The 15031-nt window shown below is 38.2% G+C and overlaps 1 protein-coding gene across 1 annotated transcript in view; it reads right to left on the bottom strand.

Annotated features, from left to right (window-relative positions):
- The window catches only part of DPP10 (dipeptidyl peptidase like 10), a 551325-nt gene that overhangs the window by 353116 nt on the left and 183178 nt on the right, over nt 1-15031 (bottom strand). The window lies entirely within an intron of this gene.

The raw sequence follows: 15031 nt of genomic DNA, 5'->3' as shown, positions 1-15031 counted from the left end.
TACAGCTAAAGATACTACATCTTACTGGTGTGAGCAGATAGCATAGTCTAGGGGTTAGAAAAGCTGTCTGCACTGTGAAAAACAGCCGTTGAGTATTCCTCAGTGCTACTTCCTATGCATGAAATGATCATCTTGAAGTGATCCATAATGCTGACCTTGAAACTATCTGCAAAGAACTAGTTTTCTTTCAAGACGCGCTATCCTGATTCCTACAAAAAAAACCACGCAGGAGGGTGTACATATGGAAGACAGGTGTTTGGGTAATGTTTCCAAAGGACAGTCTCTGGCTGTTGTAAGACACCTGACCAGATCCTCATGAGTGGGCAGTGCTCATCCGAGCCCACCTTGCAAATTCTTGCTCTATCATGCATTTTTCTGCCAAGCACGTCTCTCTCTTAAGTGCCTGTATCTCAGATGTAGATACAGCCTAGAAATACTGCATGGAGCCCTTTTTGAGCAGGAGGGAGAGGTCGAATGGCCCTGTTCACTACCTCTTCCAATACACAGGAGAGGGGAAGGCTATAAAGAAATAAAACGAGGTTTTGTCCTTCACGCAGACATAGTCAGGCTATGGAGGTCCTTTCTGCAGGATACTGTAGTGGCTGATGCTTTATAGTGATTCACAGAGAATGTGGCCAGGTCAGGGAAGATAAATCCTCTCAGATTCCCAAAGACATAAAAGCAACCCCTGCCTCGGGAAGACACCAGTGTTACAGACTGGGAGATCTGGGAAGGAGCAGTCAGTATCGTATGTTTTATGGGTTCTAACACATTTCCTCTGGGCTATTTGTAAAAATTCAAAAGATTAAAAAAAACAGAAGTAAAACAAAAAAATTTAGTCTTACAGCAAAGACTGTCCTGGTTCTTGACCTTGTATAGACTTTACTTTTCTGTTGCTATGTACTAAAAAAGTATTTCACACCTCTGCCTCCAAAACAGTGTTATGTTAATTCAAAAAGCAACCACACACAAACCTTTTCCTCCAATTCAAATTCATGTTAGAGATGTGTTAGCTTTATACAAACCCAGAAAGCAGTATATAAGCAGATTAAAACAATTTATAGAAACAACAGTTTTAGTAACTACTAAGATAATTTTATCTATTGAATGTTCAAGGAGCGGAAGAAAGCAAAATACAATTAAAGTGGATATTCAGTATACTGAACTTCCTTGTACCTCGAGTTCATGGATAAAACACTTTGTTAGGTTCTTAAAATTTGAAATAAAATGTTAAGTTTCTTCATTCTGTGTAAGTTTGGGTGAAAACATTGCTCCAAGAGAGCAGGAGGGTAAAGTATCAGCTTGTCTATTATTAAAAACAGGATTAGAAAAAATAATTGGGCATATACTTGTTGCTTATATCAGAGGAATAAAGGGCACAAGAAATCCTGCTAAAAAGCAGATAAAGGACTGAAAAATGTTCTAAGATTAGTTAAAAATAAGAACCCTATGCATGGGAGATAGAAGTATGTAAGCAAAACAAAGCTGACAGGGCACTGCCCCATGTCATTCACCCACCACTGCAGTATGAGAGAAAGCTGGAAGTATGACAGAAAGCATTGGCACAGACAGTAATTTGTACTAAGAATTATTTTACAAGAAAATAAAAAGCTGAGATTTTTTTTTCAATACATACTTCCTTTCCCTGCACAAAAATGCAGACTTTCAATGGATGCACCTGCTTCCCAAATTCAGGAAACAGTGTATTCATAAAGTAATCAGGACAAGATTTTACCCAAAAAAGAAAATTTGTTTGATATTTTCAATTTTCAGACCTTTTACTTCAAAAAACCCCTTTGGGCCAAAAATGCAGATAAAAAAAAAAAAAAAGTTGGTCGGGTTGACACAGAAGATGGTGGAGATGATATTAAATTACCTGAAAACTAGTTTTAAATATTTGGGGTAAAATAAAATGTTTTCTTTTTTTGTTCTTTATCTTTATGATCTTTCACTTTTGTGACACTCCCTGTGACCAAAGTTCTGTTTATCTTCTATACATTCTCAAGGCTTTGTGTCAAGGATCTTGGTCTAATTTTAATGATGAATAAAAGATTAAGCATATCAAATATAAAGACTCCAACAACACTGCAGACCCTACATTTGCTGCAGTGATCAGAAAGTAATCATGAAAGGAAATTAGATTTACATTTAATGTTCTCCAAGCCTGAAAACACAGGGTCTTGTGAATTTTTATTTAAAAATATAACAGAAATCAAATCACTCCCAAATGTGCTTTGAAGAATACACTAACTTTGGGTTCATTTCTTTACTGCAAAACATTACTGACTTTGTTCATTACCAGAAGTCTTAATTTTGAGATGCATCTTGAGGGCATTTTGCAAGATTTGCCTGTATGTGCAGTACAGTAATTACTTTTTCGAAGTGCACTGGAAAAAGGAAATGAAGTCAGCAGGTTTATGTTCTCAGAGCTTTTTGATTTAATTAAAAGTCATTAACAGCAACCCTCGCTATTCAGTTGCTGAACATACCCAAACAGAGAACTTAAACCAAAAGCTGTAATCTGCAGGCTATACAGCTTGCTCGGGTTGAATATATGGCAAAATTCAAGGTTTTACCTGTGCTATAGAGTGGACAGGAAACATGACAATAAAATTAAAATCATTATAAAAAATTAAATGTTGAGCCTAATGTGATTAAAGGTTAAACTTAGTAGAAGTAAAGCATGCTAATTTATGTTATATTCCCTTCATGAACGTGTTGTGTATTAAGTCTGTTCTTGATTTATGGTATTAAGAACTTTCTAAGTCACGCATTTTAATGCACACACTCAGTCACAGCTGAATCACTCACTAATGTGCTACATTCCCTGATGAGCTGGCCAATTTAATACCCAGGCTGATGCCAGAATCTCAAAACAATGAAAGCCCCTTCATTGACATTCTGGTGTAATATCTAATAACAATTAGATTCCTTTTCCTTGGTATTGTATCTTGCTATTGTCATTCCAACAACAGATGCTTTTCTTATAAACCACTGAATTTACTCAAATTTAAATGTCAGGCGGACCAAGTGAATGCACAGCCCATGAACCTGCACTAGGGAATATGAGCTCACATCTGTCTCATTATAATATATTGTATTTCCATTTCATTTACTTTCAATTCTTAGCATAGTTTCAAGCAATTTTTCAATTTCCAAACCAAGCAGCATCTTAGAAGAAGTTAGGTGGTTTTTTTTTCCTGGCTACGTCAAACAATATATTGTTTGTTGGTATATTTTGATGGTGTCACACAAGAACCCAGCACAATGCTGCTCTCGCAAACACATGGTTTAACCAGATAGCAAAACAACACAAGAAACCACTATGCAAAAGTTACCGATGCAGAAACTCTACAGACAGGTTTCCTGATGAACACCAGCGCATAATTCCAGGTATCTTATACATAAATGAGTCTAAATTTTGTATACTGCATAATTAAATGAATGGGATTTCACAGGGGAAAGTAAGAACACAGCTAGGCTCCAGCAATCTACAATTATACAGGTTGTAGTGCTAGAGTTTTACAGATCTTTAGTGATGCTGGTAATGTCTCAAGGAGTTTCTAAAGTACTTTAGTATATAGGGAATTAGGTTCTAAGATGTTTTCTGATACATCTCATTAGCTGAACCTTTAGGTACCTCAGTACATAAAAAAAACCTGGTTACTGAATTCAGTATCTGCAGATTAAAATAATGACTCACAGGCAGATACCAAGTTTCCAGATCAGTCTCCATATAAATCATTTAACATAACCAATATTAAATTTTAAGAGCATGATGAACAATTGGTTTGTCTGATATTCTTAAAGACATAAGGAAAAAAGCCCAGTAAATTTTGGAAGTCAAAAATTACACTAACATGGTGTGAAGGGCAACTCCATTTGCCCTAAAATATAAGGCAACCTCAGCTGCTACAGTTTTACCATTATTGCAAAGTGAGGGCCAGCCTCTTGTATACTTGCAAATATAGAATTTTCAGACTGCTTCATCCAAGGCTAGTCTGTTTATTCCCAGTCTTTCAATATTTTCTTATTGTTAGGAATCTTAAATGAACATTTTATTGTTGAGCTCCCTGGCAGCAGTCCATGTGAGTTGGGAGTGTAATTAGAATACAAATGAGAAAATTAATTAGTTGGTGACAGTTTGGATATTAGTTTTCAGCTGCCACTTTTTCTTAGGTCTATTTCTAGATGTGCACGAAAGTGATTGACAGAGTATTTCAGAAATATATTGGATATTTAAAAAAAATTCACGCTGAAGAACAATATAGTCTAACTCACTCTTTTGAGGTAAAAAAAGCCCCCCAGATGCCATATTGTGCTTAAGCTGTATGAGTACACTGCATGGAAAAGCAGTTTATCCTCTGTTCTGCCAGATCCCATCAGAAATCTCAAGTCTCACACAGTATAAAGAGGTTTTGAGACTACAATAAATTTATTGTTCTTTTTCTCAAATGGTCAGCTGCTATATAGCATTACTGTCCAAACACTGGCCTACAGATGCATTTTGTAAATCATGATTCTTGAAAAATAGATTTAATAAATTTACTAGAACATCTGGACAAGAGTAACATTTTAACCTGTGGACCTTAACCCAAGTCAGTGTAAGGCAAATACAATATTGTGATGGCTTTCTACACCACAGTACTTCCACTTACTGTCTTTCATTATGTAACCTTGGCATTTTAAGTTTCTTTTTCATCTCATTTATATTCTCCTGACATACCACAAAATCAATTTTTAGGTCTTGATAGAGTATTAAATCTACTATACTATTGTGCAAATGCAAACATGCAGGTATCTTATTAAAATGTCACTGTTTCAGAGATGTCTTTGGTGCAAATGTTGTTATTTAGATGAAAACTGATTATCACAACAGTAACGGCTCTTGTTCTGTAAGATTTCATTTTAGTCCTGCCTGTTTTAGAAGTCTACAGCTGTCAAACCTCGTATCTTTCTCTCTGATCCCTCAAGCAGATGCACTGTTTGTTCTTATAATAAAACATGTGTCTGTCCTTTAGCTGATTAGTGCATCAATGAGAACATAACAAGATATTCACTGTTTCCAAAGGTTTGCACATCAAAGAGAACTTAAGCAGCTTTGTGAAATGAATCTGGTTTGCTAAAACCTCAAAACTGCAGAAGGATGGAGCTGGAGGAAGTTGCCGATGCCTTGCATCCTGCATAATTAGTGTATATAAGTGCCCCAGATATGCATCTTTGTCTATGAAATCCTAGTGTTTCAGGTATGTCAAAACCTTACCAACCTATCTTTTCTAAATAACTTCTATTACCTTAACTAAGAATCTGTTCTTAAACATACACAGACATCCACAAATATTATAGTTACGATTTTAAAGAAACACAAATCTTTGCAATAATTATATAAAGATGAAGGATATTAAGTCAACCTGCACAGCAGCGGTGCTTCACCACACAGATCACAGCTGTGGAGCACAGCACCCTGCCATGCTCACACCAGAGATTCCTCTCTTCTCTACTGCTCAGAATAGTCACCAAGACACTGGGTTGGGCATCCCTGGTGAATACAGCAAACCCCACACATTTTCAAAAGTACATAAAAGTGTTCCTATTCTGCTTAGACTACCTGAGTAGCTAGATTTACCTCTACTGATGTTCTGAGACGAGGACCTAGATTTCAGACTGGCATTTCGTTTTAGCTTACAGAACTCAGACCTGATTCCAAATCTTTATGTAGATTCGAGTCAACAATAATAATTGTTTTGTGTAGAGTCGAGTCAACAATAATAATTTCTGAAATGAGAATGCAGCTATGATAAAATCTGAGTTCAGAATCAAAGTGAAAGACAGAGCAAAAGACGATTTTTTACAGTGAATTCCAAATGTCATTTTATTACATTGATTTCTGTGAACTTCTATAAATTCCTTGACACAAAAGATCAAGTTTAGTAATTACTTTTGAAAATCTTATCCATTCTTCCTCAGTATCTTAAAAGAGAAAAAAAATCTTTCATAAAACACCTACAGCAGATAGTCTAAATATTCACTGCAATTAAATGCTGGATTTTATCTACTAGGTATAAAAAACTAGGTAAAATGATGCATATACCAGCAACAATAGCTTGTCAACTGTTTGTGGAAAGCTTGCATACCATCTTCCCAGCTGTCAAAAGCTTCAAAGGAATGATTTAGTTTCCTCATTTTAAATAAATTCTACAAAATGCATACATTACTGCCTGCTGCAAGAGGGGACCTGTTCATGGACTGTACTCCAGGCACTTAGAGGGGGCAACACGGAAACCAGGCTCTGGGCTTCAAGGTGGCCTGCAACTGGGAGCTCCTTCTCTATGCACAGACCCAACCTCTGCAAACTCGCCGTCACCCGGGTTTCTTCAGAAAAGTTGCCATCATTCAGCCCACTGCCAGAAAGGGAGGAAGGCAGCAGCTGCACACATTGATGCATCACCTGCAGGTCAAAAAGCAGCAGGAAGCAGGCGAGCAGTGAGCTCTGGAGGCAGATCTCCCTGGCGAGCGGGCAGCCTCCCCTCCACAGCCAGCACGGTGCACTGTATACCCATGAAGTGTAAGGCAGGAGGCAAAGTAAAAGTAGAGAGACATACTGATACCTTTCCTGTCACTCAGACTGTGTACGTAGATGTTCGTGAACGTAAAAATCAGTTTAACATACCTTTTATATTATTTATCTTATTCCTATATTGTTGAAGCAAATACACTGGAACAGCAGCAGGTTCCTGCCGCAGTTGGATCTAAGCTAGCTGGATTTAAATATTTCTTTGAAAGAATCTGTGCAAACAGTCAGGGAAATATTTAGAACAGCAAGCAGCAAAATCAAGGGAACACGACCAACAGAGATAAGAAAACACCTAGCCATGTCAACACAACAGCATCTTCACAGTCGTTCAACCCATAACCTCATAATAGAGTAGAAGTTCCTCAAGGACTCTCCTCACTGTGAAAACAAGGAGAATCTTCTATTCAAAATAACCAGGAATAATGTCTATATTTGTGCCAATCTATATAAGAGAAAGTATTATATAAATTAAAATTGGCAGCAGTCAGACATATTAAGTTGGTCCTCACAAAGATCTCCTAAATTCGTATCGGTGCAGTTTTATCCATGCAGCCATGCAATTACTGAACCACATTAGGGATATATAGCCTGCTAAATGTACACACTCAGCTCACTGTAGGGAACAGAAAGGGCTTATGGCAAAAGGTCAATGGTGTTAATTCTCTGCAAACATCTTTTGCTCATGAATCCTTAAGCAATTCACATTTCATAACCACCTCCCCCTTTTCCTAAAATTCTTGCCCCAATTTCAAGGTGAAATAAAAACATTGTCACAGAACCATAGAATAATTTGATTGGCATGAACCTCAAAAGGTTGCTCAGAAGCTTGCTAGGCTGAGAAGCCCATACAGTCAACATAGCCACAGGAGAAATACAAAACCACAAAACAAACCCTGATATAAGCTTAGGTTAATGTATCTAACCTCTGCATATCAAAAAGCACACCGTAACCAGTCACTTCTCCATGTCAAAGGACCTAGTAAGGCATCATCTAAGGGACTTCCAAAGCCTCAATTACTGAACTAAATCTTTAAATAAAAAATGTCATCTACACGGGATTTGCCTTCTTTTGCAGAAAGGATAATTTGAAACTTTGAAAGAATGCCTGCATTCCTTTAAGTTTTTCCTCTCTTCCTTATCTATATTCTGCTGCATCACAGCATTAACCTCAAAGGTCAAAGGACTAACAGTTTTTGCTAAAGCAGGAATTCAACTTTAAATCAACTGCTAGGGAGTGTATGGGAGTACTGCCTCTCTACCTGGCCAGAGGAAAGCATGACCTCCACAAATCTCCAATTTACACTGAACTGACATGAGTTTAACCATTTTAGTATTAAATCTGTTATATACTCCAATGGTCTCTGCTCCTTCAAGATTTCACTGTCTGTTTAGAGAAATGATAAATGCAAACTCTGCATCCTGATTAATGAGTCATGAACACCACAAGAAGGCAGCAAGTGACCTTTTTTGTTCATTTTTGCAAGCCTTTCTGTAATCAGCATCACAAATATTTTGGCAGAGTTTGTTTACTGAATCTGCACTAGAGGAAAATCTATTTTGGAGTGCTGTTTCCTTCCTATTTTGGCTCTTCTACAAGAAATGCAATGGTATTATAAGTGTCTAGACTCTGATAGCTGTGTGCTCTGGTGCAAACTCTATACGGCCATCTAACTCAAGTTAGTCCATCTAAACACATTGTGTCAAGGACTGCAGAAAAAAATACATAAAACAAGATTCAAGGAATAAGGTGTAAAAATACCGCGACAAAACCCCAGAGAACTCAGAAATCAAAGCCCAAAAGAGACAATTACAGAACTTCTATATAAAAGTAATTTAATGTAGAATTTTTGCGTTTGGAAGCTAGAATAGCAATGAAAACGATGATGCAAAGTACATGAAAAGCACCACATTGCTTATCCTGCTTTCCAGATTGTACTGCTGCTAACAGAGGAAGGAAGCCCTCAAAGGAGGATCCTCTTCAGCATGTTAAATATACCACTAAATCATATTTGCTTAAGGTTTCATATCTACTTTTGGAATGGCACCAAAGCACATAACAACTCGAGGTCCCTATATCCAAGGTTGAGCTGGTGATTTTGTTATCGGGGAATCCGAGCAGATAGACACAAACCCTGTGATATCATTAATTAACATACCGTATATCAGCCACTGTAAGCCAACCTATAGTGTCACAAAGGCAAAAAGGTTTGTTTCGAGGCTAAAAACAGGTAACTGATTCTATCAACTCAGATTAAATCTGGACCAGGGATGTGCAGAGGAAAAGAGCAACCAAGTGGTGCCCTCTACTTTCCCTCGTCATATCAGGTACCAGGGAATATTATCATACCAAAATGACAAACATATTCATTAACCATTGGCAACAGGATGGATGTCAGAGCCACTCTTCCCCAACCTCTCCACAGGTGAGCACCTAAGGCATGGTGGGAACACCTGAAGAGGCTGGAGAAGGGAGAATATAGCATACAGTAGCAAGCAGCTTAAGGAGAAAAATGCTCTCTGCTTAATTTTTCAGATACTCTGTGGAAATCATAATTGCAATTAGTTCTGGGAATGGAGGAAACAGTGATAAACTTAAAACCTAACAAAGTCCTGAGGGATGATATATGGAAACAAGTATCCTAACCGACCTTCCTAGAAACTAAAGGAAAGGCTGCCTTGGAGCACTATAATAGATTTTGATCTCAGGGAGGTCAAGACAAATTTGAGGCCATTGAATATACAGTGGATATATACTTCTATAAACAAAGAATGTGATTTATGTTTTTTAAAAACAATCTCTTAAAGAGATTCTGCAGGCTCTTTCTAGTGATTATAGGATTTTGCAGTATTTACAATAGCTGTGTAGTTACATATCCAAACAATGGTCATGCAAATCAGTTGTGCAGACAGAAGCACACTAATTTAAATATTTAAGAGCAGACTTTTCACAGCACATTAGAAGATTTAGAAACAAAATCTACTAGCTTTCTTCTGCACACAAAAGGTTGATTTAGGAGAGACTAAATGAATTAAGAATCAAATATGGTAATGCGTATTAACTACACAAAAATCTGCCATTGAAGGTACAGCCACGGTTCAGAAAGTTTGGTTAAAATAAAGACTCAAGTACTAGTTGTTTCCAAAGGAAAGGGGTCATCCTGGCAAAAATGGTATTTTTATGATGATCCAGGGCACGTGATGTTTATTCATTTACTTTGTATTTAGATGAGATAATATCTGGGGGTCTGTTTCCATCGCTAGCAAATATATGAATGAACTGGCTTTTTGCCTCAACTGATATTTTCTGAATGAGTGAGAACATTAGCTCTAAGCAAGACACATCACAGCAGCATGCTGCACAAGGCTCTTCTGTATGCTCTTCTGTGCCAGCAGAGAAAATCGGTTTCCTGATTTTGCCACTCCATTTCTTTTCGTAGAGATCTGTCATGCCTGTAAAAACTTGGCAATAGTGAAGACAAGTGTGTGCTGGATAGGAACAGTTGTGACTACCGTCATCATTTGTGCGAGGAAGATGTTATGGGAAGAGGAAGCACTGTACGGCTCCCCCTCTCTCTTTGCATGCTGTCACAGAGCCCCTTCTTAGCCTTGCTCTCTGCTAGCCAGTCTCTCCTGTGGTGGGAATAGGTCATCTAGTCACTGCCAAGTATGAAACCTCTTTAACAGCAGGGGCAGTTCCCAGAAGAGGAGGGTCATCATCAAACACATCAACAGGGCAGGCACCCTTCACCAGACCTGCAGAGTTAATTGCTCTCACTAATTCAGTATTTGATGCAAACTCTCTAGAGCTTAATGAAGCTTGTTGGTACAGGAACGAGGAGGCTGCGCTCATACAGTTATGGCCACCCAGACTGCACAGATTCTTTGAGTAAAACACAACTTCGATCACCAGTGATCTTAAGATGGCTTCTCTATCAAATGCACCTGTAATGGTCATATTTTATGAAAAGGCTGCCAGGTATGCTTCCAGCAGCAGTTCTAAGTAGAGGTGCAGTTCTAAGTGTCCCAACTTAAAATTCACGATCAGCTCAACATCACACTTTTATTAATAGCATTATAGAAAAAAAGTACAATCCTTTATCATCATGAGATTTGTATACACAGAAACAATTTTGCTCTTATGCACGCTCCCGTATCTTTCAGAGCTGGGGGGAGGTAATATTTGCACAGAAGGAGTCCATCCATTTCCTAAAACTTATTTTCACTCCTTCACATGGGCACCTGGAAAACAGGAAGTCCTCAGCCTCAACAGCTGCAGCAAGACTTCAATGAATAATAAGAGTACTTCTCTTTAAGGGCTCAGGATTATCTGAGACAGTAAATAATGCCTTGAAGTTTTGCTCCATACAGTTGGAAATGCAGTTGGTTGACACCATCATCCATTCTATGTCCAGAAATGGGACAGCCCCCTCTGCACGAGGGTCCTTGCCTCGTTAGATTCAGGAGTGATGCAAGGAAGGACAAGCAGCTACGAGAAAAATGCAGGCAGTGCAGTGACTAAGTGCAGCGACTAAGTGCAGCAGACTTACAAGCCTCTGACCAGATTGTTGGGAGAAAGGAGGAAAGAAGATGAAAAAGAAAAGATATACCACAGAGTTGTAATTACTGAAACCCCTGAGGGGAAAATAGTGAAATTATGGCAGTTTTCAGAAGCACAGATTAAACGCTTATTTTAAAAAAAGGAAATACTTAAGAGCAAGCAAACTGGTTGCGAGTCTAATATCAGCTTCACAAGTATCAAATGAGAGAGGTTTTCAGTTACTTTGTGTACTGAATACAAACCAAAGTCTAGAGATTAAATGTCAGCAAATGAAGGCAAAGAATTAATCTATTGTGCCGTGTCACCTCACTCCCAAATCACTAACAAGCTACTATCTGTCTTAACTCTGCTTCACTTATTGACGGTCTCCATTTGTTTCATCAAGAAAAGGGACAATCCATGCAGGTCTCAGCATACATCATCCTAAACAGAAAGAAATACCTTGCAATAAATGGCAGGAAAGTGATTGACTTTGTGTGCTGTAAGTAGATTATACCTTTGTTTTGGCACAAAAGTAGCTAGTAAGGAAGTATTAAAATCATTATTTTCTGCCCTTTGTATATATGTATGTCTCAAACATGCACACTCAACTTACTCCCTTAGGAGAGCAGCAGGAACTGGTTTTCGTGCTTCTAGAGAAGAGAACCAAGTCCAAAATCACTCTTTCCACAGCCCACACCAACACAGCCAGCTGCTCACGCCAGCTGCTGGGCTGCAGGCTCTCTTCTCTGCACCTTTGGGTAAGATCATGCAACATCTTACATCATGCAACACCGCACGCTGTGGCTTGCAACATGATCTTTTTTAATGGGACATGTCTTTCAGGGAGAACAGGCTTTCAAGCAGACAGTAGTGTCATACAGAGCCAAAAAGCTGTATTTCAGAGCTTCTCAAGAACCAAATTCTATTGAGGAACCCGGTACCTACGTGAGGTTCCTCACACGGGAACAAAAAACATTGGTTTTTATAATCAGTGGCTGGAGGAGACAGGTTTGTATTTATTCGTTTCATACCCATAGCTCATGTTCTTTAGCAAGGCCTTGTAGTGACTAAGGCATCTGCCCTCAACAGACAGGTGGCCATAAAATGAGCAATCTCAATAAAACTTACAAAATTCTGTAAGTTTTGCTCCCTTTTAATCTGTGAGATGCAACACAGCAAGCACGTACAATAGAGAAGCAGATAGGATTGTTCAGCAAGAGCTTGCAAGGTACCTCCACACAGATTATTTGCAGGTGAAACAAAAAAAAAATAAAAAAAATAAAGTGATTCCTTTCTTTTGGCTACTGCCACTGCAGTAGGTGTCAGATTCTCGAACAGAAGAAATTAGGTATTGAAAGTCAAAAGAGAAAGTTGGATGCTGTGGTAGTGGTAATATTTACAATGTATCCATTAGATTTTGAAGTCAAACCTCCCTGAAGCGTAGAGATGTTTTTGTTGCTTTACAATACCAGCAGACTCATGCACACAGAGCTGCTACAATTCACCTTCAGTTTGTATTCAAAATTATTTCTACGTAACTGCAAGGTCCAAACCCCTTTCTTTCAACTGAAAGCTAAGATTTCTTCATGCATTTGTGTAAAAGAATGATTCTCTGGCAAACATCAAGGCCAAAACCAAAACAACAATATCATAAAGTACACAAGATCCCAGGTTCAGGTCACCACCAGAGACGGATAATAGACTTGATGGACCATGAGCCTGTGTCAGCGTGCCTGTACTCAGTCAGCAGGGAAGACGTAGGCAGAAAAAGAAACAGACTGCAGATTAGAAAGGAAAGGAGAAAAAAAGATGTAGGAAAGTCAGCTAAAAAGAGAAGCTTCTCAACATGTTTCCTACTAACATTTTGTCCCGATGTCATGGACAAAAAGAAATACTTACGCCTTGCCAGGTTAACTACTCTGCAAACAAATATATTGCAAGCTGGGCTGAGGAGATGTAAAATCAATGCTATAAACACGTGCCAATGCTAATATGGGCTCATATTTCTACTCTTTACAGCATTTAACCTGCACCTCAGAGAAGTCAATAATTATTACATCTATAATGAACACTAAGGCCACCATGGCAACAGCAACTGAGAAAACTTTGTAGTTTTGTTATGACAAAGTCTGAAAAAGCATGGAACTCTAAAACAGAACTGGACAATTTGGCCAAAATTCTGCCCTGCCTACCTGCACACTTACCAAGTGTGATTTTGTGCTGCATTTATTGCTGTAACTAGAAGTGGAGAGTTACTGGATTTAAAAAGAAAAGCCAGAGAACAGAATGACAGAAAGTTAACTAATAGTAAAGTTCTGATAAAAGCATTAGTCATAACAGAATAATCAGATAAAATCAGAAGGTGAATAAATTCACTGATAAATCTGAGGAAACAACTTTTCTGATGCTGAAGGAACAGCATAAATTACTTGCTAATGCAATACAGTAGTCACTCTAACGTGTGACTGTACTTTCTCATATAAATGCAGCATAATTAGCTAAAATAATAAAGTGACAAATCCTGTGTGTTTATCAGAAAATATATAAAGCAAGTAGATAAAAGTGCCTTTACCTGGTAATATTTCAAGATTGTTCCAGTGTGTGCCAGACATCCGCAACAGTTTACATTCATGGAAAAGGGATGGACTTTGTTGATAAGCACAAAATCGGAATGATATGAGCCTTGGCTTAGTCCCTAATGCTAAACTCTCTGTAAATGTGAAAGCTGGGCTCTGGAGATAGCAGACAAATGTTATATTTGAACAAATGATATTGGGAAAAACTAACTGGAGGTCCCAGAAATAGAACTATAGTGAGGGAGCAAAACCACAAGGGTAGTTACTTCCCAGATAGATCCTTCATTCAGAACAAGATGGAGGAACACAGATTAGAGACATCTCTGTATTGCTCAGTCACAGAGAGAAAACCACTTTTAATGGAATTATAGAAGTCTGAGATACAATAGGCATATTTAGGTGACCCGGGCCATCCTCCGTCACTTCTGGAACTGTGTTACGCCACGTGACAAGGGTCTCAACGCTTTGTTCAGGTTAGTTTTACATGACAAAAGGAGGCTGGGAATATGCAAGAAGGCAACACAAGTAATCATTTCACTGACTCAGATGAAATAATGACATTAGTGTAGCCAGTAACTAGCCAAGATAGCTGTTGAGTATGGCCATTTTAATGTTATGCTTAATGGGACACGGGAGCTCAAATCACTGTACTCAAAATGTTTGTTCCTCGTGGGTATATTTTTCCTACTTTTTTCCAGACCCTTTTTTTTGACATGCTTTTCACTGCTTTAATACTTAACATAGAATTTTACTAGGTAACAGATTGCTTCTTTTCCAGCTAGTTCCACTTTGTTTGTTTAATAAAAAGTATAGGCACTTAAATATCTCCCAATTTTAGAAACACAATTACAAAAAAAAAAAGACAAACCAGCAGCATAGTTAGATAATTTCCTGCTGGGCCCTCCCACTGACATGCTATCATCACTGCTGCCGTTATGTCCATGCACAAACAAAGACGTTTCAGTTTCTCAGATTTCTCACCATTACCAAGGTTCTCATTACTCCAGAATCACGAATGCCTCTTTCCTGTATTTTTGGTGCCATCTATTCAAACAGCCATTTGCAAGCCACATTAGTCTCATCTTTCTTCTTTTATTAAATGAGTCTGCTTCCTTCTAAGCAATGTTTGCTTTTCAGTACTAGTGATAAATGTACTAGGAAGTCATATATAAGTAGGCACACATACACACCAACAAATCATCTGTCTTCCTGTGCAGTTAAAACTGTCAGATAGATTAGAATGCACTTGTTTTGAGATTTTGCTGTTCTAACCTTTCCTTTTCAAGTCTTTACCAAGGTCCTGCTTAGTTTTGTTTCCTTTCTTCTTCTCACATGACCAGA

The sequence above is a fragment of the Falco rusticolus genome, chromosome 8 (genome assembly GCF_015220075.1).
Source record: "Falco rusticolus isolate bFalRus1 chromosome 8, bFalRus1.pri, whole genome shotgun sequence".
NCBI lineage: Eukaryota > Metazoa > Chordata > Aves > Falconiformes > Falconidae > Falco > Falco rusticolus.
The sequence above is the reverse complement of the archived record's forward strand: the minus strand, read 5'-3'. Positions and strand labels throughout refer to the sequence as shown.